Source organism: Ciconia boyciana, chromosome 10, assembly GCF_034638445.1.
Source record: "Ciconia boyciana chromosome 10, ASM3463844v1, whole genome shotgun sequence".
NCBI lineage: Eukaryota > Metazoa > Chordata > Aves > Ciconiiformes > Ciconiidae > Ciconia > Ciconia boyciana.
In genome coordinates, this window is record NC_132943.1 from 5,192,501 (window position 1) to 5,213,991 (window position 21,491).

The 21,491-nt window shown below is 41.2% G+C and overlaps 2 protein-coding genes across 2 annotated transcripts in view; one reads left to right on the top strand and one right to left on the bottom strand.

Annotated features, from left to right (window-relative positions):
• Positions 1-21,491, top strand: part of GTDC1 (glycosyltransferase like domain containing 1) — a 343,668-nt gene that overhangs the window by 315,537 nt on the left and 6,640 nt on the right. The window lies entirely within an intron of this gene.
• ARHGAP15 (Rho GTPase activating protein 15) overlaps positions 1-21,491 on the bottom strand; it is a 331,003-nt gene that overhangs the window by 32,935 nt on the left and 276,577 nt on the right. The window lies entirely within an intron of this gene.

Sequence of the window (21,491 nt, forward strand, 5' to 3'; positions counted from 1 at the left end):
GTGTCATCAATAACTCTGGGAATGTATTCAGTTGCACTGAAAATTAGAGAGTAAGCCTGAGTGCAATAACGCTGTAGACTGACAGATTGTGGATTTGTAGAAATAACAGAGAACTCAGAAAAAGACTGTACTTTTGCTGCAGCAAATCCTTCATTTCAAGGAACCAGCAAGGTACTGTAATCATATTAACAAAGCAGCCAGAAACTATACCCAAACACCTCATTTAAGAAGAATTTTGAGTCTTCAGCTAACCTGATTTATGGGATTATGCATGCAGTTATTTGATAAGTATTGAAAATACTACCACTTCACACTGAAGGCTTCCTTGATCTATCTTTTTGTGTGTGTGTCATAGTCTTATCCTGTTTAAAGCTTAAAAAATACCGCTTCTGACCATTCTAAAGACTTAAAGAATAAAGTAAAATTACAACTTTCCTGAATTTTTTTGGATCCTCTAAAAGTCAAATCTATTTATTTTAGTAGTCCCCTTATTGCTCACTTTTTTATATTATGCATGATTTTCATTTGGATTTCACAGACTCAGATTTTTGATATAAGGAAGCTTTATATTTCCTCTTTTTTTGTTTTTTGTTTTTTTGGGTTTTTTTTGTAACCTACAATGAGAAGAAAAATCTCCTTATTTGCTAAGGTTACAGTGTTAGTTTAATTTTCATAGGAGCAGTGGAATATTTTGAAGTGAGTAACATTTACCAAGTCATTAGTTTTATGCAAACTAGGAGGGAAGATGAAAGAAAAAAAATTATCAATTATTTATAGATTGTTAAAATGTATCATCGTGCAGTGCTACTGTATAGAAATGACAATTAGCCAAACTTACCTTCTATAATTAATAATGCATATATTATGCTCTTTGGGCAACTAATCACCAGTTCTACAAATTTGTTTGACACTGCTGAAGATACCTAGCGCATGCACGGGTTAAAATAGGAAAAGCAGAACAATGTTCTCCCATTAAGGAATGGCCAGCTTGAACAGGCTTTCAGCTATACTTAAACTCACGCCGTGCTTCCAGTTGACAAAATGGTGGTCTACCAAAGCGCTTGACAACCTGATTGGCACATGTGAAATTAAAATCCAAAGGCTCCTAACGGAAAAGGTCTCCCAAACTGGCGGTTTGACTGATACACTGAAAGCAACCCACCGCATTTATCACCCTCTGCCTCGACTTGAAACTTCGGAAGACGGTAACAGCAGTGCTCCTTATGTCCAAGCTACTGGCCAGGCAGGCACAGATCAGCAGGCCACGCTGCGCAACCTGTTTCTCCGGCGGTACAGATTTGGAAACGGCAGATATAGCTCGCGAGGGGCAGCCGCTCCATTCGCACCTATCAAAACAACAGGCAGGGCTGCCACGCTTTCAGCGAGAGGAGCGGAGCGGGCGAGAGGCAGCACCGCCGCGGGTGCGAAGGGATGCCGTATCCCGACGGGGATGCTGGTCCCCGTTCTGGCACCCCTCCCCTGGGGACAGGGTGAAGGTGGTCCGGATGGAGACAGTGCTGGTGGCCGGGTGGCTTCTTCAGTCCGACCTGTTTTGCTCCTCTGTGTCTTAAGGAGGGACTCTCAAGCATCGCTTTCCCCTTGAAACTGTTTTTCCCTTTGAAAAGCTGGTTTTTTCCCCGCTTTTTGTTTTACTTTTCCCCTTTGGAAATTTGATCTCATGATACGGCTATTAGCATCAGGTCTCTCACTGAAATGTCACGTATCGCCATCCCCTTTTTGCAGGCTCCTAAGAGCATCCTTATGGTAGCTGTGGTGGGATTCAGTCACTTAGATGCTGGCAGCTAATCACGTCGGAGAGTTACCCTGTTGTCTCCACATTATCCTCCAACCGCACCAAGACGTGAGGAGCTTCTGGGACACTTCATGCAGTGTCTCAGGTGCTCTAAGGCATATGAAATGGCATTAGATGCATCGTATTTTAGTAAATATATTTACCTGATGGAGCTGAGCATTTATTTATTTAGTTATTTAGAGATTGACTGTATCTGCAGGTTTGTAATCTAGCTCGCTAGCTTTTGCTCTCAGAGGTGGGTCATGCTCCGTTGCTGACGTTGTCTTCCACTACCAAAGGGTTGGGAAAGGGGCTTGAAGAATTTGGGTGTGCGTAGGGAATGTTGTCACAGCACATCTTGACAAAACTCTCTTGTTATGGAAATATTTTGATTTATAACTACAGATCTTTTGATCTATAGGGTACAGCTGCTCCCATGGCTGGTGGCTCGTTTTGGATGTGAACCAGCACCATGCTGAAATGACCAGGTAAATCATCGTTTTGTGTTTACTTAGCTTTGTCCCACTGATTTTACTGCACGGTTTTTAAGGGAAGATTCCCCTTGCAAAACTAAATGGTTCCTACCTCATGTTAAGCCCCGGTAAGAATTTGTTAAAAGCTTTGATCACTGGCTACCTGTTAATACGCAGAATACTAAAGAGCCCTCCACAATCACAGGGGGCAATACAGAATTATTATTATTTTTATTTGTTATAAGCATACTATTTGTAATAATTTATGGACATTCTTGAATGTATAAATATCAAGGCTTTGCCAAATATTTTAACTATCCCTCCATGGCAAATTGTCTTTAAATACTGGCAGTTTTTTCTTTTTAACATTTACTTGTGGACCAGAAACACTTGCAGTCTATTGCCCCTGGCCTTCTGTGAGAATGTTAGTTAGCAATGCTCATAAAAACTCAATTCATCAATGTGAACATAATTTGCTATGAACAGAAAGCTCACAAAAGGGTGAATTTGTCAGATAGACAGGTGGCCTGAGATCTCTCCCTGATACTGAACGATATGAATAATAGATTCTGGTAAATGTATGCCAAGACTTGAGCTGTAAACACAGCTGCCTCCATTCCCTTCCAGAATAACAGCTTCGAGAACGAAAGCACAGGAACCACAGTTCCACCTGAGGACTAAGCCTGTGCACGTACACACACAATCACACACACACACACACACAAATGCAATGTACTTGCAGGCTCACAAAGAAAACAAGCCCTGGAAAAAGGACATAGCCGTTTCCAGCTTCTTTTGCAGATCCTTGCTATGAACGGATTTTAACATGTGTGGAGAGCAGAAGGAGAGAATAATAGAAAACATTTAAAATATATTTTAAAATATCTGCAGTCACAGAAATAAACCTTTCTGTGATCTAAAGGAAAAAAAAAAACAAACAAAACCAAACCCTCAGCTGGCTTTTGTAGGTAAAGGATCCAGATGTAAGCCCAAAAAAAAAAAGCATCATAATGTCACAGTTGAACATGTATAAAATAAAATTATTGAGCTTTTTTGCTTTGGTACTACTTCCAAAAATTAGTTAACTGTAATGATCCTAGCTAGACCTACACAATGTTTTTTGTTGTTGTTGCAGGCTATTGGTATTTATTTATACTGCATTCAGTTTTAGCTGGGGTTTTTTAGGCTTAAATCATTAATTACTGTCCATAGACTAGGTTAGAAAGATATTATATGTGCAAAAATGACCTTTAGGCTTTTCTAATGAACAGCTTTCTGCTGGATGGTTGCCCAACATAACTTTAGAGCAGGCTGAAGTCTGTTGCAGGCAATCCCAATGACCGGTGGTACAAAAGGGTCACTGTAATGTTTGGAGGCCAGTGGGAAGGACCTCATCCCAGGTCAGGCCTCTCTGGCAGCATCATATAGGTGGGAGGAAAAGAACGATGGCACAGTGACTTTACGTTGCTGAAAAAAACCAAACAAGTCTTAAAACGGACCCAGTTGGGGCCAGCCACGTTCATTTTGAGAGCGCATTAACAGCGTGGTACAAATGCTCTGATGCAGTTGACTTTAAAGGGCAGACGTGTAATGTATTGCAGAACAGAACGGCTGGCTGAAGTGCTTGTTTGGGGCTATCAAATGCTTTTATTTTTGCAGTTCTAGCTGAGGACTCTCAGCTCTGTTCTTCGCATGGTCAGGGTTTAATATTTTTTCCCCCTACAGGTATAAAACAAAGGACTTTTCCCACACTAGCATGCCTTATTTTAGGGATAAGGCAGGCTCCTTATTTGATCCTTCCCTGCCAGTGATATAGCCCAGGAAATGAACTGGGAATTGTATCATCTGAAGTTCATACATGTTTGTTAATATTTGTTATTTAGGGAGGATGCTTCTCTGTAATGAGTTGGCTAAGGTGAGAGACATGTAGCACTGAACGCAGAACCAACACATCCTAAAGCTCCCAAAATGTGACCGCATATGAGATATTAAAGGCAAAATGGAAGTTCTGAACAAATGAAATCACTGTCAGAATAATAAAAGAGAAATGAGCTATGATCTAATCTGTTTTCTAGCAGTGTCACAGAGGAGCTATAATAAAAGCTATTTGCAAAGTTCAGAATCATTTCCCGTGCAAAGCCATTCACACGCTATACGACTCTGGACAAATGGAGGGGGTCTTGGCTTTGCCAAAAAATTGTATGTCGATAGTTTACTATTAGTTTTAAGTTTGTGCACCTAAATTTCCCAGTTGGCTGCAATTTAAGCTGCCTCCCCCTTTGAGATGGCACATGAACTCGTGCACCTGGCTTTCCCCGTCTATTTTTGGTGTATCATCTTCACCCCCTTCCAATTACAAACTGCAAGTGTAAAGGACAAACAGAAGAAGAATAAAGTCACATCACTGGATGCTTATCTAACCTGCTTTTGCACTATGCATGCTATAAATGAGAGCATGGCAAAAGATGCATTGTGTCCTCATTGGAAATGCTCGTTCTGTTCTTCTCCTTGGAACAATGCATGAAGTGCAATCCCAGTTACGGTGTGCCTCTATTTCTGTGGCACTGCCTCTGTAAGCAGCGTGTGAGGAAGCGACATACAAAAGGGGCACAAGGAAGGATGAAGTGAGTATATAAATGCCTGTTTCCTCCCTGATCTTCACAAGGAATATGTGACAAGTGATAAAATAATGATGGAGGTATACCTAGAGTCATGCACAGAGGCAGTGAAGCAGCTGCTCCATACGCTCCTCCTATTAAAGCAAGTAAAAGCAACTTAAGGCTGTTCGAAATAGTGATAGTTTCCCTGTGTTATTTTTTACATTTTAAAAGGGATATAGGTTGGGCAGCTGGAATGGGGACTGAACCAAAGGGAAGAGAACATGGAGCAGAGCTGAGCTGTCCTTGCTCTAAGCTATGAAAAAAAGTCTGAAAAGGTGGAAAACAACATCCTGTGCTGATTTCTGCACAAGTGGAATAACAGCAATTGAGCTCTATAGAGATCTTTCTCATTTCAACTCAGTGCTTTCACTGTAAGTAGATTAAGGCACAGCAGAGAGAGAAAAAGAAAGAGAAAATACCGTTTCTGCAATATGACATCCACCAATTTCAAACCTGTGGACATCTGCAGTGGAGATTTAAGAGCAGCATGGACCCTGTGTATATCTATAAAGGCTCCCTATCAATCAATGGAACAGACGTCTCCTACTCATGTGGGAAGAAATGAACGGATTAGCATCAACGGGAAGAGCAGCAATGACAGTGAGCTGTGGGACCTCCCCGGCTCCCTACAGACAGTATGGCTGGGAAGCTTCCCTCCAGATGTTTTGATGTGTGCTTATAAGTTATCTCCTGTCCAGGATGGCACCTATTGGAAATGCTGTTTGATATGGTCATTCATCGTGAAGATCTGGTGAGTCCACCTCCTGGACTTCATGGGGCTGGGCACTGTCCTCTGTGAGATGGACTCTTTCAGACCTGCCTGTGTTGTTTAGCAAAGAGCCCTGCAAAAATACACGTAGGATTCATGTATGCAACCATCATCCAAGTCTCATAATGCAAAGTGGGCAAATCACTTATTTGCACCTAAATCTCTTGGTTGTCTTTACACAAATCTCTCCCTAATCCTCCCAATTCCCATTGCATCTCTCTCCCTTGTCTCACTTTTCTCTTTGCTTGTCGGTCTTTCTCTTTCCCTCAAATATGTCTCAGGCTCCAAAGTAAAAAAAAAAAGAAAATTAAAAAAGAAATCACCAAGTGAAAGCTTTATTTAGTGGCAATAAATCTATTATCTGGCATACGGGTAAGGTGAAGAATCTTATTCCTTTTGCATTTTACTGGACATAAGAGTTACTACACAAAGTGATAAAATAATTCTCCTGCTGCCTGCAAAAGCACCATCATGCAGTCAGAGTGAGTCACCAGCAAAAACCAAAAAAGTCAAATAAATATATGATGCATTGCCTCTATTTGGGGAGCCCTTATGTGTGGAGAAGACAAATATTGAGGTCTCTGTCTGGTGGAAGACAGTATTGCTGTATCAATAGGGATGACTGAGTAACTGGTTATTGTGAACTGAAATGTGGGAGCTCGCCCAGTCATGCCATTGCATGGTGCACTTCACAGGGTAATTTTGGTACTTTCTGGCTTACTGAACGTGAAAGCTACATGGACAGCTTAAAAACAAGAAGCGTAATCCAACCCCGCTACCCGCCCTATTATAATGCTGGTGTTATTTGTTTATACGTATAAAAAAATAAAATCACAGAATACATGTAACTGCCATGGCATTTTTTTCAAGTGTTTCAGTTTCTATTTCACAGAATCACAGAATCACAGAATCATGTAGGTTGGAAAAGACCTTGAAGATCATCGAGTCCAACTGTAAACCTAACACCACCAAGGCCACCACTACACCATGTCCCTAAGCACCTCATCCAAACGGCTTTTAAATACCTCCAGGGATGGCGACTCAACCACTGCCCTGGGCAGCCTGTTCCAATGCTTGATAACCCTTCCAGTGAAGTAAAATTTCCTAATATCCAGTCTAAACCTCCCCTGGTGCAACTGGAGGCCATTTCCTCTTGTCCTATCACTTGTTACCTGGGAGAAGAGACCAACCCCCACCTTTCTACAACCTCCTTTCAGGCAGTTATAGAGAGCAATAAGGTCTCCCCTCAGCCTCCTTTTCTCCAGGTTAAACAACCCCAGGTCCCTCAGCCGCTCCCCATCAGCCTTGTGCTCCAGACCCTTCCCCAGCTCCGTTGCCCTTCTCTGGACACGCTCCAGCCCCTCAATGTCTCTCTGGGAGTGAGGGGCCCAACGCTGAACACAGCATTCGAGGTGCGGCCTCACCAGTGCTGAGTACAGGGGGACCACCACTTCCCTAGTCCTGCTGGCCACACTATTCCTGACACAAGCCAGGATGCCATTGGCTTTCTTGGCCACCTGGGCACACTGCTGGCTCATGTTCAGCCGGCTGTCAACCAACACCCCCAGGTCCTTTTCTGCCGGGCAGCTTTCCAGCCACTCCTCCCCAAGCCCGCAGCGTTGCATGGGGTTGCTGTGGCCCAAGTGCAGGACCCAACACTTGGCCCTGTTGAACCCCATACAATTGGCCTCAGCCCATTGATCCAGCCTGTCCAGGTCCCTCTGCAGAGCCTTCCTACCCTCCAGCAGATCAACACTCCCACACAACTTGGTGTCACCTGCAAACTGACTGAGGGTGCACTCGATCCCTTCATCCAGATCATTGATAAAGATATTAAACAGGACTGGCCCCAACACAGAGCCCTGGGGAACACCACTTGTGACCGGCCCCCCAACTGGAGTGAACTCCATTCGCCACCACTCTTTGGGCCCGGCCATCCAGCCAGTTCTTTATCCAGTGAAGAGTACACCCATCCAAGCCATGAGCAGCCAGTTTCTCCAGGAGAATGCTGTGGGAAGCAGTGTCAAAAGCTTTACGGAAGTCTAGATAGACAACATCCACAGCCTTTCCCTCATCCACTACGTGGGTCACCTTGTCGTAGAAGGAGATCAGGTTGACTTATGATAGAGCTTAAGATCAGTCTGTTGCAGAAAATATGAAACTATCTATGCACCTAAGCAAGTCTATTCTGAAAAAGAAAGTTGATTTGTGTTATCTAACTTTGATTTTATTGAAATCTACCTCTGCCTATGCTTCCAGAACCCCAGTCCCAACAGTACTTGAATGCAAAATATTTTTTGTATTTCTATTGATAAATTATTCTTCGTAACAGTATCTAGTCTTTCTTTCTGATGCAGCCTCTCATTTCCATCTCCATGCTGCTATGTGGTTCCATAATCATGGCTAATTATTGCACCACCATCAGCAAGAACAAAAAAGGATTTAGTCAGGTAAGCTTGCCATGGTTTTTTCGCATGTGATACAGCTAATCCTGCTGTTTCCATCACAAATACATCACCAGTACAGTAAGTGTATTTATGAAGGAAAGAGTGGTATATAATGAACAGCATTTTATAAGCAAGAAGATGCATTATTATTTATGACAAGAAACATCCTACATAACTCACAGCGCACAAACTGATCAAGAAATAGGTTGCATACATAGGTTTTCTGATCTTTTGCCTGTTCCCAGAAGTCACAGTAAAACTACATGGCTCTACAAGTAAGAAATGTCCTTAAAGCCACAGGAGAATCCCCATGCATAGGGGAGTCCTTTGGTGACTTAAAGCTGCCACACTGATTCTTCTGAAGTTATGACTTGCAGCCGGCTCAGCTAGACCTCAGCTTTTTGTTCATAAACTCACAAGATAGACATGCCACAATAGCCAAGGTCTAATTAGGCACAAACATCCAGTAGAGTGTTAATAAAAGCCATAAAAGAAAGCAAATATACTGCTCCTTTTTTTATTGGGAAAAGGGAATTCCAGGAAATTAAAAATTGCACATTATATTGGGCATCTATGGCCAAACAATGCAAAAAAAAAAAAAAAAAAGAAAAAGAAGTCCAATATGATGAAGGAATTAAAGAATAAAAAAGGCCAACATTCCTCCCAAGGATATGTAACCAACCTCCTGGAAAACACACTCTGATTGCATTTGGAGAAGAGGCGGGCTGGTGCACCAGGGGAACGCAGCGCAGGAGGCTCACACCGGCCAGGCTACACAATCTCCTAACACGCGATATAGCTCTCAGTCAAGCCTCTAAGCTTCTGGACAAAGCATTCCCACATTATTTCTCCAGCATGTTGTCTTCAAGTGAGCATCTCCTTTACCTCCTGATGTAAGAAAATATATTGCAGGCACACAGCTGGGGTAAGGGAGTCTGCGGTCACAAACTAGAAAAGAGTTGCCTCTCTGAGGTCACAGTCCCTAAAATTACTCCTACATTATTTGGAGGTTTGAGATGGCCTTAGCCTTATCTGAATGTATTTTATTTTTAAATGGAAAATTTGTATGTGTTATGTATACATATATATATTATAATAGCTGACATGAATAAAAGAGTACAAAGGGAAACTTATTTCTCCACTAAATATGCAATTTAATTCCTCATATATAAAAAAAACAAACCTAAATTAAAATACAACCCCTCCTTCCCCCGCCAAGACCCAGCGGTTTGGCATTTTTGAAGAAAAGTTCCTAAGTACCCCGAGCTGTTTTCCGTGTTTAGTGGAGAAGCCTGAGTGCACCAGTAAGTCTATAACTCCACTTGAACTATTGCACTAAACATAGAGATGGCCCTTTCTTCCCTAAAATGTTCTGGGCCACAAGCTGGATGTGTCAGCAATATAGCAGATGGGGAAAATGTATACAAGTATATTAATTTTGTGGCCCAGATTTATGCAGAACACATATTTGCACAGATTTCATATAGGATTTTAAATCTTGTTTTAACCCTTACGAGATAGATGTGAAGCTTGGAAAGAGCATGAAAGTAGAGCAAAAATGTTTGTAGAGTGGGGGAATGGAAACAAGAGGGCTGCTGCAGTCACTGCTTGCTTTGGTACTTGATTTACAAGAGTTAATCTGCATGCCTCAGTTTACTCGCTGTGAAATATTTATACTAATGCTAGAGATCTCACAATGACTTTGCAAAGCTTAGTTAATTAGCTCATAATTAATTAGGTTCTTAAAGCTTCCTGGATGAAAGCAGAGCTGGGTGAGTAAAGCCAAAAAAGAAAGAATATTCTGATTTTTTTTCTTTTTTTTTTTTTTTTTGCAAGGAAGATCTGCTGATGTGCCTGCATGTTCACAAATATTCAGGTGAGCATTTCTATTCACTCTACAATCTCCCAAAGACAAAAGGGCTGTGCATGCCAGCGCGGAGAAGTATTTCTGAGAACATTCATACCAGATGTGTGCTCATGACCATCCTGAAAAACTCTTTTCATTGTTTGCACAATGATTTGTCAACGAGTTATAACTGTTCATGAATTATTTGCCAAAGGAAAAAATAAATTCCCTAGTGGCTTTACAGGCTGGTCTATACGCACTTTTCAAACTGCTTTAACTATAGCTGTTTGGAAATGAACACAGCCCCTTTGGTGCGACACCCTGCTGCGGTCAGAGATGCCCCCCTATCTAGGATGGGGCAACTCATTTAATTTTTACTGTGGTCTACTGAGAAACTCTAATGAGGGCCGCAAATTTTTTTTTTTTTTTCCTGAGGTTTACTGGGTAAACTTAGAGGCGTCGTCTGCTCTGGCAGCGGCACGGCAGCCCCAGCTGGGCTGGCCGGCGAAGGCATCGCGGGCTGCCGGCACAGCTGGGCTCTGCCGCGGCACGACGGGGCTGGCGGGAGGTAACACGGCTCCTGCAGGACCAGGGAACGGCACTGATGGGCAGCCGTGGGAAAATCCACTTGCAGCGTGGCTCTGCAGCAGGGTTTTCTGTTTGAGGAAGCCTGGGGTAGGGGTAAGCCTCTGAAGGATTTTTATTTTTATTTTTATTTTTATTTCTGGTTGAATAGACCAAGCTTTTAAAAAAAGGAGCCCCCCCCCCCCCAGTTTTTACACTATTTGCTACATGGTGGGTGTTATAGTGCTTCATTTTTGTGTTCCCGGCAACTGTGATGGGACCCTCGACCCTCAGTGAGGTGCTCAGAAACCCTGGGCAATGCATTGAGAGAGATACAGCAGCTTCTGCATAAAGTGCAGCCAGCAGCCTGAACTGACCCAAGACTGTAAATACACACACAGCAGAGAAGCCGTGAAGAAATCCTCTCCCAGATTCTGCTGGAGACGTAAACGTCTCTCTCTGGGCTTCCTTCCCAGCCTTTGCCTCTCTCCTGGGCTTAGATGGCCATGTCCTTTTCTGCAGAACACGGTAGCACCGGCACCTCAACCTACCCGTTGCTTTCCAGCAAGGAAAGTGCTCATTCACTGCAGCACTAATGTATAAGCTAGTATGTAAAGAGACTTGAGTTATAAGTATCACTTTCATACTATTATAAAGTAAATACGTACAACACTGAGTATTGTATGTGAACATTAAGTATTACAAAGCTTCCTCATGCTCTACAACCGACCTCAGACACCTTCTGTGTTAAAATTGAGGCAACTTTAGGATTAGCACCTGGCTTATCTTTATCTATTTCTGAAGCTTATCCAGATAGATAAACTTTATATTGATGCATGCTGGGGACAGGTAAGACTTAGAGGAACAAATAATTTTGTGAGGCTGGTCCTAACTGTTTATTTTGTATGCAAATTTATCTTTATGTCACCATACATGCCCACACTATGGGGCTGTACCTTTTTGTTCAAACCAACATAGCCAGAGAAGGATAAAGACTGTAAATCACCCCTTAAATTTAACTCAGCCCCAGAACATCATGGGACTTAATGACTGATACAGAGTGGAAATGACAGACAGGAGAACCCTGTTAACCCTCAGGTCCAGAAGATAAGCTAAAACATTTTCAAAGAACTCATCGTGCCTGGCATCATAAAAAATGGCTCAGTTCATTAGGTGAATAACTTCCAGTGAATTTTTAACGTAACTTCCATGTAAGTAATGCACAAAAGGAGACCAGTCTAAACCATCCGTTAAAATATTCTCCACAATAAATTTGACAAGCTTAAGCAAAAAAAAATTGTATCAATCAACTGAAAAGGCTGCATTTATGTAGTACCTTATTCAATAACTCAGGAGAACATACAGTATGCTATCTGCAGGATAGCATTTTTTTTTCCTCCAGATGTCTCTTTTTCCTTCCAGAAGTTGCAGAGCATTGGACAAGCAGTAACAGATGATGAACACATGCATAACTACAAATGGGCAAGCTGATTGTTTTCAGAATTGGTATAAACATTTGCTCTTGGATTGAGATTTAGCCCATAGCAAATCTTTACATTCTCGTTATAAACCTCTGACAAAAAGAGCTTCTAATGAAAATGCTGACAGCGTGAAAACGTGGTTATGGTCAGGAAAACAAATGGATAAAAAGTGGCATTTTGTAGTTCCATATGTATACTTCATCAGGGAAGTCTTTGCTAAGTTTACATTTCAAAGCAAAAGCTTGATGATAACTGCTTCTCCTACCCTTTCTATCTAGGGCCCCCAAACCTACTACTATTACTGCTATCTCCTACACTAGCATTTAAAAAAAAAACCACAAAAGAACCCCAGACGCTGGGATATGAACTTCTCTGAGAGCTCCGTGAGAGAGTCAGCAGCTGGATTTTTAGCATCTCTTTTATTTTTGAGTATATAGATAATAGTAGAGCCCAACAGCCCCAGTCAGGACCTGGCCTCACTGCAGTAGGGTGTTAAAGGCTGAAAAAAAGGGAGGGAAAAAGCACACATGGAGAAGAGGACTGCATTGTGTGTTTGCCTCTTGCATGGCATGGCAAGAGGCAGAGGAGGAGGAGGAGGAGGAAGGGCCCAGCAGGACAGGAGAGGTGAGACAGGCACTCTGGAAAGGCTTTCCCAAATGCCAGTGCTGCTTCTCAGGCGATATAAGAAGAGGTTCCTGTCCCTCTCCTGCCTGCAAGCGGGGTGTCTGGAGGGCTATAGCATTTCTTCTAAACTTAGACTTGAAGTTCTTTTGGGCTACTTTGATGGAAGTGCCAATAGGTGGCGTTTCCAGTGTTGGGGAATGTTTGAGCCCTGCATTGTGAGAAAAAAAGCAAAAGGAAAAGATGATTTAGGGTAAGACATGTGTGGGACTGATGGTTATAATACAGGACAAGGGAAGGCCTGTATGCTTTTGCACCCACAGCGGCAACCTGGTTTGAGTGGCTAAAAGAGACCCAGATACATTGTGCCCACAGCCTCGCTGGACATTTCATGGTCCTCAGGGCAACGTGTGAGGAGAGGCAGATGCATATAAAGGCTATTGAATATTCTTCTTCCTCAAAGCACAAGCAAAGTGCAGATCAGGAGGTGATAATGGGATAGAAACGTGGGTTTACAGGCACAGACCATCTCAATGTTTTTTGGGACAAGCCACTGAATTAGGTGCTATCTGACAGAGCACTTATGTCTTCAACACCCTCAGGGCTTACTAGGCTTGCTTTAAACTAGCAACTATGGAATAAAAGAAAAAGATAAGAAAACATAAGACAGAAAAAGGAAAAACAAGTAAAATCCCTAACCCAAGTGCTTAAGAACTTGGAACACCAAACAAACATGGGACTGATAACCAGGAGGAAATCAGACAAAGCGATGCTGCAATAGGACGTGCAGGGCAGTAAAATCTGGCACGATATTTACAGTGGCATCCCTGTTTATGGTGGGGAGGGAGGCAGGGTCACCTCTCTGTGACCGATGAGTCCTGGCCAGTTCTGGAGCCCATTATTATGAGAAAGACACTGAAAATGGTCAGGATACTCATACAACCTGAAACCCTAAAACTAAGTGGGAAAAAACCAAACCCAACCCAACCTTGAATACTGTGTTAGAAGCAACGATGGATGTGGGGAGATGAAAAGGGGCTTGGTTAAATCATGACGGAGGATGCCAGAGGAACGGCAATGAACTACTAACACCTGAAGGAAGCAAACACGAACGATAAGACGGTGTCTGCTCTGGAGCCAACAAGAGTTTTGTTGGTGACTTCAGTGTGACCCAAATTCTACTGCAAGGAGACAGAGGAAACGTTCAGCACAATAAACAGGATATTGGAAGTAATGCTTTTGCATAAAGCAAATTAAAATGTAGCTGAATTTCAGGAAGACCTCCTGAGAGCACAATTGCCTGTGGAACTGGAAAATCCTCACGCTGCCACAGACAGTAAACAAATACACTGCTCAGAAAGGCTTCGCTGGCTTGTGGTATAGGGAACACAGAATTATATCATTGCAACAATATATACCCGCTGAATTTGACTCCACTTGAAGAGATGACAGCTCTTAAGTCGCTGCGTTGAAAACAATTTAATTGAACCCGGCTAATTAGAATATAACAAGTAGTTAAAAATTATGCAATGCTTTAAAAATCTTTTAATTAATTTGAAATTCTGATGGCAAATTAGTAAATGTACGTCAGTAACTTTCCGTGCTTGACTCAATATATCATAAAAAAAAATAAAAAAGATATATTTTGTCAATAGGGACACTTTGAGAAAACATACACAAGTAGAAAATAATAACGTAGAGTAAGGAATAATTAATTAATTCAAGCTTCAAGATAAGATCACTGTGTCCTGCTGACCCTACATGTTAATCAGTTGATTGATTAATTGCTACAATCATAATAATTATAGGGTGTAAATCTAAATACATTTAATGGTAGTTTACACTTAGAATAAAAACGTCTTTTATGTCTGCTTATCTTCTTCATTTCTTGAAGGCTAGTCATATTTTTTGTTTGCCATAAATAAACCTGAAGCATTTTTAGATGTTATCTTTGTGATGAGGTAGGTTTATACTTCGTTCATCTGATCAGCAATATTTCTTTTTGTGGCCTCCACCTCCTGTCTAATGAAAAATATGTTCCTAGATGAGAAACAATTGATTAAGTGCAGTAACCAATACAGCTTCATCAAAAGCTCATCCTTAAATGAAAGACAAGGGGACATACCAATAAGGCTATTGTATAGTTATAGACTGTCTTTAACCAGAAGAGTTTTACATATTGAATGCTTCTTCCACCACATAAACTCAGTCTGAGGTGAAATGGTAAAGCAGATCAGCAGCACGGAAAAATATTAAAGAAAACAATCCAAAGAAAATTAGGAATTCTGCTGCTGATTTCTGATTTATAGGCAGTGCAGAGGATCTTGACATCTACATCATCTTCGAATTTGTGCTGTTTCTCATTAAACCTAATCATGCTTTATGACTGCACTAAAAGAAAGGTATGGGTCCTTGTAACTCAACTGGCATAGCTAAAATCCTGTTTTCTACTAAAAAGTAGAGGAAAAGAAGAAACAAGGGTTACTCAGTTAAATCTGTTGAGCACTGTTAAAATGCACTATTAAAGATTAGGTCTTAAGTTACTGAGGACTCACTGAGTCACTAATGGCGTGTTTCAGTAGGAGTGACAGGTAGAAGTTGTAGTTGTTTGTACTCTGCATGTCCCACGGATAAAAACTCCTGTTTCTAACATTGCCAACCTGGTTAACAAGGCTTATATGTTTGATCCTGAACTTCTACTTAGATTATAACTCCTTTGTGTTTCTCTTGAAGTGGAAAGTGGTGTGAAGTGGGAATTCCATTTGCTTCCACTTAAACTGAGAAAGCACAGCAAAACACCTTGGTGAATCAAGGAACAAATTTATTCCTGTTTTTAACATTAAAAAAAAAAAAAATCTTAATTTTAATTTCATTCTTGCCATTGCAAAATATTAGGAAGTCTTAAATAAGTGCGTGCCTTAAATTTTTTAAAAGAAAAGTGTTAGTTTCAGTTAAAATACAGACCTTAACACCAGATTTCATGACCATTTTCGATTGTGCAGTTCTATAAATTTTGGATTCTTCATTTAGAGAGTTGGTATCCATATACTGCTTTGCAACTCTCATTTTGCAGTGATATTTGTTAAATAAATAATGCTAGGTTAGGAATTGTAGTATAAATATTTTAAGGAGCCACTAAAGCATTTTCAAAAAAACCCTAACCAAGCAAATTCCAAGTGAATGAACTTTTACAGCCTTCAAAGGGTTACCTGACCTTCTACTTTTGCAGCTTGCTTGACTCAAAGTTACAGCAATGGAGGAGATAACAGTGAAACTGTACTATAAAAATAAATTACTATCATGAATATTAAGCAACAAGGATATAATAAACATGACTGCTTACATGATTCTGATTTATTGATACTGATTTGCTAGTAAATTATCACACAAAGTACTCTTTTTAGTTGTTCAGGAACATGTGCAAAATAAAGCTTGGTGGACACTTCCCAAAGACCTTGACATCTGTCACTGAATTCATACTTTGGGATTCTTGGTGCCTGTTCTTCTGGTATGTGATACAGTGGTGTATTTACTTTTCCTTTCCACAGATTTTTTTTTTTTTTTTAATTTTTGACTGCCTGGCTTCCTTAAACTCTGGTTTTTAGCCGTGCACAGTTTTTAAAACCACTATCATGGAGGTTCAGCTCTGACACAGTGGAACAAATCCAGCTGCAAAATCTCCTAAAGGCTGTTCATGCTTGTTCTGCTAAATAGTGCTCACTTTGAGTCAAGAGGTTTCATTACTATATTTATGAACCTCTTGGCACCAGGAGTTGGGATTTCCCAGTGCTAAGCATTAATGCATTTTGCATCACTCTTTAGCATCGGGAACTCTAGATCACTGGTGCTGAGGGGTTAAAGACAGTAAAAAACCAGATCTTTATTTCCAGATAGAAATCTTTAGTGCATGTGTGCATGCTTGATCTGTGTGTGTGTGGATAGTCTGAGCAACTATAGCAGAGGTAGAAAGCAGGCTAGCACAGCCACTAACTACCAGGAATTGCAGGTTTTAAGGGATCTCAACATTAACAGCCTACTGCCTATATTCTGCATCAGATATTTGTTATCCAAATTGATGGAACGTATCGTATCTGAAAATAGGATTATTCTTCTTTAAATTTAAAGCCTGCTTTGTGCTTATGTGGCTTATATCACTTCATGACATGGTGTGTTATGTCAAACCTAAGATTATTTTTGGAGATTTCTGAGACAGAATCTACTTCATTTTGCCTGTCATCAGCCTAAAGCATGTGCCAAAAGACCCCTTTTTTGAGGCAGTGATTCACAAATACCATCTGAACTAAAGGACAGCTACCGCTTCAAAGCAAAAACACATATCTTGGATCAAATTCTACTAACGTCTCCTAAAGTGGTTACCCTCACCACTTCTCTGCGGAGGATTTATATCCACGCAGTGGGCTAATTTTTTTTAAAATGCTAATACACTTAAGCTTGCGAGCAGGAATGTAGCCTCATCAGGTGCCATGCTCTGTGGTGTAAAGAAAAACAAGCAACGACCTCAGCTGCAGAGCGTAGGTTAGTTCTGGCTGCATGTGCACATACAGATGCAAATCAAACATGAGCCAAGGAAAAGGCTGTTCTAGAAGTGGCACTTGATAGCCCAGGGCTGGAGCTGCAGAAGCGTATATAAGCCTGCCTGCCAGGCAACCCTTCCTGCTTCTCCCGTTTTGTTTTTGTTTGAAAAGGAAAAGAAAAGAAAAAGAAAAAAAAAGAAGAAGAAAAGGGAAAGGGAAAGTAAGAGGAAAGAGAAAGGAACGGAAAAGGAAGAAGGGAAAGGGAAAGGGAAAGGGAAAGGGAAAGGGAAAGGGAAAGGGAAAGGGAAAGGGAAAGGGAAATAAAAAGGAAAGGAAAGGAAAGGAAAGGAAAGGAAAGGAAAGGAAAGGAAAGGAAAGGAAAGGAAAGGAAAGGAAAGGAAAGGAAAGGAAAGGAAAGGAAAGGAAAGGAAAGGAAAGGAAAGGAAAGGAAAGGAAAGAAAGGAAAGGAAAGGAAAGGAAAGGAAAGGAAAGGAAAGGAAAGGAAAGGAAAGGAAAGGAAGAAAAGAGAAAAAGAAAAGGAAAAAGAAAGAAAAAGAAAAAAGAAAAAGAAAAAGAAAAAGAAAAAGAAAAAGAAAAAGAAAAAGAAAAAGAAAAAGAAAAAGAAAAAGAAAAAGAAAAGAAAAAGAAAAAGAAATAGAAAAAGGAAAAGGAAAAGGAAAAGAAAAAGAAAAAGAAAAAGAAAAAGAAAAAGAAAAAGAAAAAGAAAAAGAAAAAGAAGTTGTTGCAGCTGTTCTCACTTTATTTGCCTTCCTTACGGGTAGGCACCCCGTGTAGGTACCAGGGCAATTTCCCCTGTCCCTTTTTACTTTCAGTGTCACCTGTAGGAGCGTGGGGAGAAGATATACAGTGCAATTTGGGTTGGATTTTAGTCCCGGTCACTGCTCACCTCCCACTTTCTCTGTATGTGCAGCTATTGCCCTTTATGTGACACTGCAGCAGTGCCAGCTTGGAAAATATTTCCCTTGTTCGCCGGGGCTCTCCTGATAACGAGTTACAAACACAAGGTATTTCATACGAGCTTAAGCAGATCTCCAGCTCTCAGTTACATTTTGGGTTTCTAAAACCATTGAGAGTCCCACCTTTCTGGTTGCTTTAGATCTTACATTTTGTATGAGTGATTAATATCGGTTTGATTAACACGGTTTGATTTTCTAACCATCTAAACAAATCTAGGTGAAGAGGTTTTGTGCCTGGTTTGCAAGATTTTTTTTTTTTTCCCGGTGCAACACTATCACTCAAAAGTGTTTAACAGTGAATGAGTCAGACCATGAGTTGCCGGTGAATTAGATTGTGCTCCTGATCTTAGCGAGATTATCTGTGTGATATACTACCTTCCCAGGCAATTAAAGCATTAGTGCTTTGGCCAAAATGTAACAATAGTCAAACGGGTTAACAGGCTAATGAATTTTATATAGAAGGGAGTCAAAGGGAGCAGTTTGACTCTCCAGGAAGCAAGACAAACTGCATTTTATTTTAAAATGGTGGGCATTTCAAATTAAATACCTGTACTACAAGCACAAGGCAGCGGATTGCAGAAATATTTCTGCATCCAAGGAAGCATCCTTAAAAGTAAAAGTTTTGGTCAATGAGTTTCTTGTGCAATAGGTTGCCTCGGGGCTGCACGCTCCCTGACACCCGTTTAGGAGGAGGATGTGCAGCACTACTCATTGCTTCCATTCCCACACTATTTCTTACTTTACTTGACTTCCTTTTTAGCTGTTATCTGGTACAGCTGGTGTAGTACAGCTGCTAAAGATGCTTTTCCGCAGCCACATTACCCAGTTTTCCGGCACTACTTTTTCACAATTTGTGTCCCTCAAGGGACATTATAAATCCTATTAACTTTGAACTCTGGCCCAGCCTTGGTAAGAACACAAGCCTACCCTCACATTCAGACATCATTACTTTTCCAAAGTATTTCAGTTTGCAATCGCACTTCCCGTGGCAGACCCAGATCTGCTCAAAACGTTGCTGTTGGGAAGCCAGGCCTGTGCCAAGCAATGCTGCAAGGTGATGTTTTCAGGGAAGGAGACCTTGACTTCCACCCTGGCAAATCTGTGCCCGATTTCAATCTGTGACTTAACTTTTCTCTGAAATTCTGTGAAATTCAGGGAGTATTCTGCGGATAGTGCTACTGTTATTATTCTAGTCATATTGTTGTGTTTTATCATGCCCTTTCGCAACGTGGCGTTTTTTTCTTTTCCAACCCTTTATGTGTGCTATTATGGTAAACCGTGAGGATATTTTTTTTGACCATTCATGACTTGATTCTGTGCCTGCCTACTTTGTGGAATTTTTAGAACATTTAGTTTCTCGTTTCATTCTCCAGGCTGTTTTCAGACCATTTCTAGAACATTTCCAGAAAAAAATGAACTGTTGTGACTCCTTTCTGACTGATTACTGCTTTCAGGTGATAAAGGTACAGTTAAAGCAGGGTCTGTATTACTTGATTTCACTTCTACCAGATTCTCACCCAAAGGTTTGTCATGGTCCTAAGTGTAAAGGCTAAAGTTATGCATTTTCTTCTAGCTCATTTAAAGCATTATTATAATTAAATTATCAGGAGTCTTGTCTGAAGTTACAAAGAGCCTTCCCTGATGCCGTGGTGCTATGTACACTTTTCATCATTATAAAAGGATATGTTATAAAACCTGCAAGGTAATGGTCCATATTAAGGCATGGTTTATGGCTGGTTTTACCTGCCAGAACTTGAGAACCCACAAAGTTGCACTACCTATCTGGTGGAGAAATTTCCAGATGAAGAGTCTGATGTGAGGAGTGTTCGGGCAATGTGGTTGGAGCATGCTGGTGCTGGAGAGCCCTGAGGGAGGTAGTAGTCCCTTGAAGGACTACTGGTATAAGTGAAGCAGGCTTAAATTTACCAGGCACCAAAGCTGCTTGAAGTATTTAGGATGCATAAAAGTAGTCCATATAGTTAGTGCCTACTCTGGATACTACAGCTGTAGTAGTCTAGGTCTTCTAATAGAGTAGTAGTCCGGGTCTTGAAATGTCTACGTGGTGAGGACTAGAGAACAAGTCAGTTGTCATCTTTTGCCACCAAGACATTATCATGCCTAATCTTTGCTCGTTCAGATCCAACATGCCACCACACAGAGATGTGTGGTATTACTCTTATTTGGGGAAGGTAGCAACTTGTAGAAAGTAAACTGTATGGAGAGAGGGAGACAGCACAGCACTGGAGGTGATGACTTTCAGCATTCCCTTCTCTTGTTCTTGAAGGTTCTCCTTTTCCCTCCCTTCCTGGTCTTCTCTTCCCACTTCCCCCCCGCCCCCCAACTCTTCCATTTTTGCACCTCTGAAATTGTGTAACTGGGGCATTATAGGCTGCTTCTCCTCCTGTTATTACTTTCCCCGAGTGGAAGCTTCACTCACAAGGCTGATGAAACATTTTTCCCCTCAAACCTAGAGTGCCAATTCTCACTTTGTCAAGAGCTCCAGATAACCTTCATGAGAAGTTCCTCTCCCCCTGCCTCCCGCAAACACTCCAGGTTACAGAGATCTTGTCACAGTCACTAAATAGCTCCTTCTCTCTTTTTCTTCCTTCTTTTCTGCCCAGTGTTGTTGCTTGGATTTCTCAGTTTCTCTTTGTCTTCTCTTTCACCATTCTCTCCTACTCGATTTTCTCTGTGAGGTTCTCTTACACTAACCCACATATGAACTCTCAAGTTGGCTTGCTTCTGCCCTTTCTTTTCCCTACGAAAGAGTCTCTTAACCACAGATTAAATTTAAATTACACAAATACACTATTTTCCACGCCCCAAAAATAAGTAGAAAAGGAACAAACTGAAACCCATGTCTTTTTCCATTTGCAAGTTTTTGATTCCACATTCTGTCAACCTGCAGTCGGTGTAAGGCTAACAGAGAGTTACTGGAGCCTCAGAGATTAATCTGGCTATCAGTTACAAATATAAACAACTTTTTTGCAAATTGAAGTGAGGCATGCTACTCTCCAGATGACATTTTCACCAAGCATCCAATGACTCCTCCAGCTCTCCATAAACGTTAATGCTCTGAGCACCTGTGTCCCAGGTAAGACAGAAAAAAACTTTTAGCCTTGTTAGTGCTTGCGCAATTGAGGACAAGCCACAGTTTTGACATGATCCTGTCTAGTAAGTGCTATTTGCAACTCCTGGTTTCAAAGCAGTATGCTGGACCTACCATGTACAGCAAAGTTCTTGAAAAAGGTTCTCGCTGAGCAGATTACTGCAGATTTGTATCCAATAATTTATTGTGTAAGCATTAAACCATTCATATCACAAAC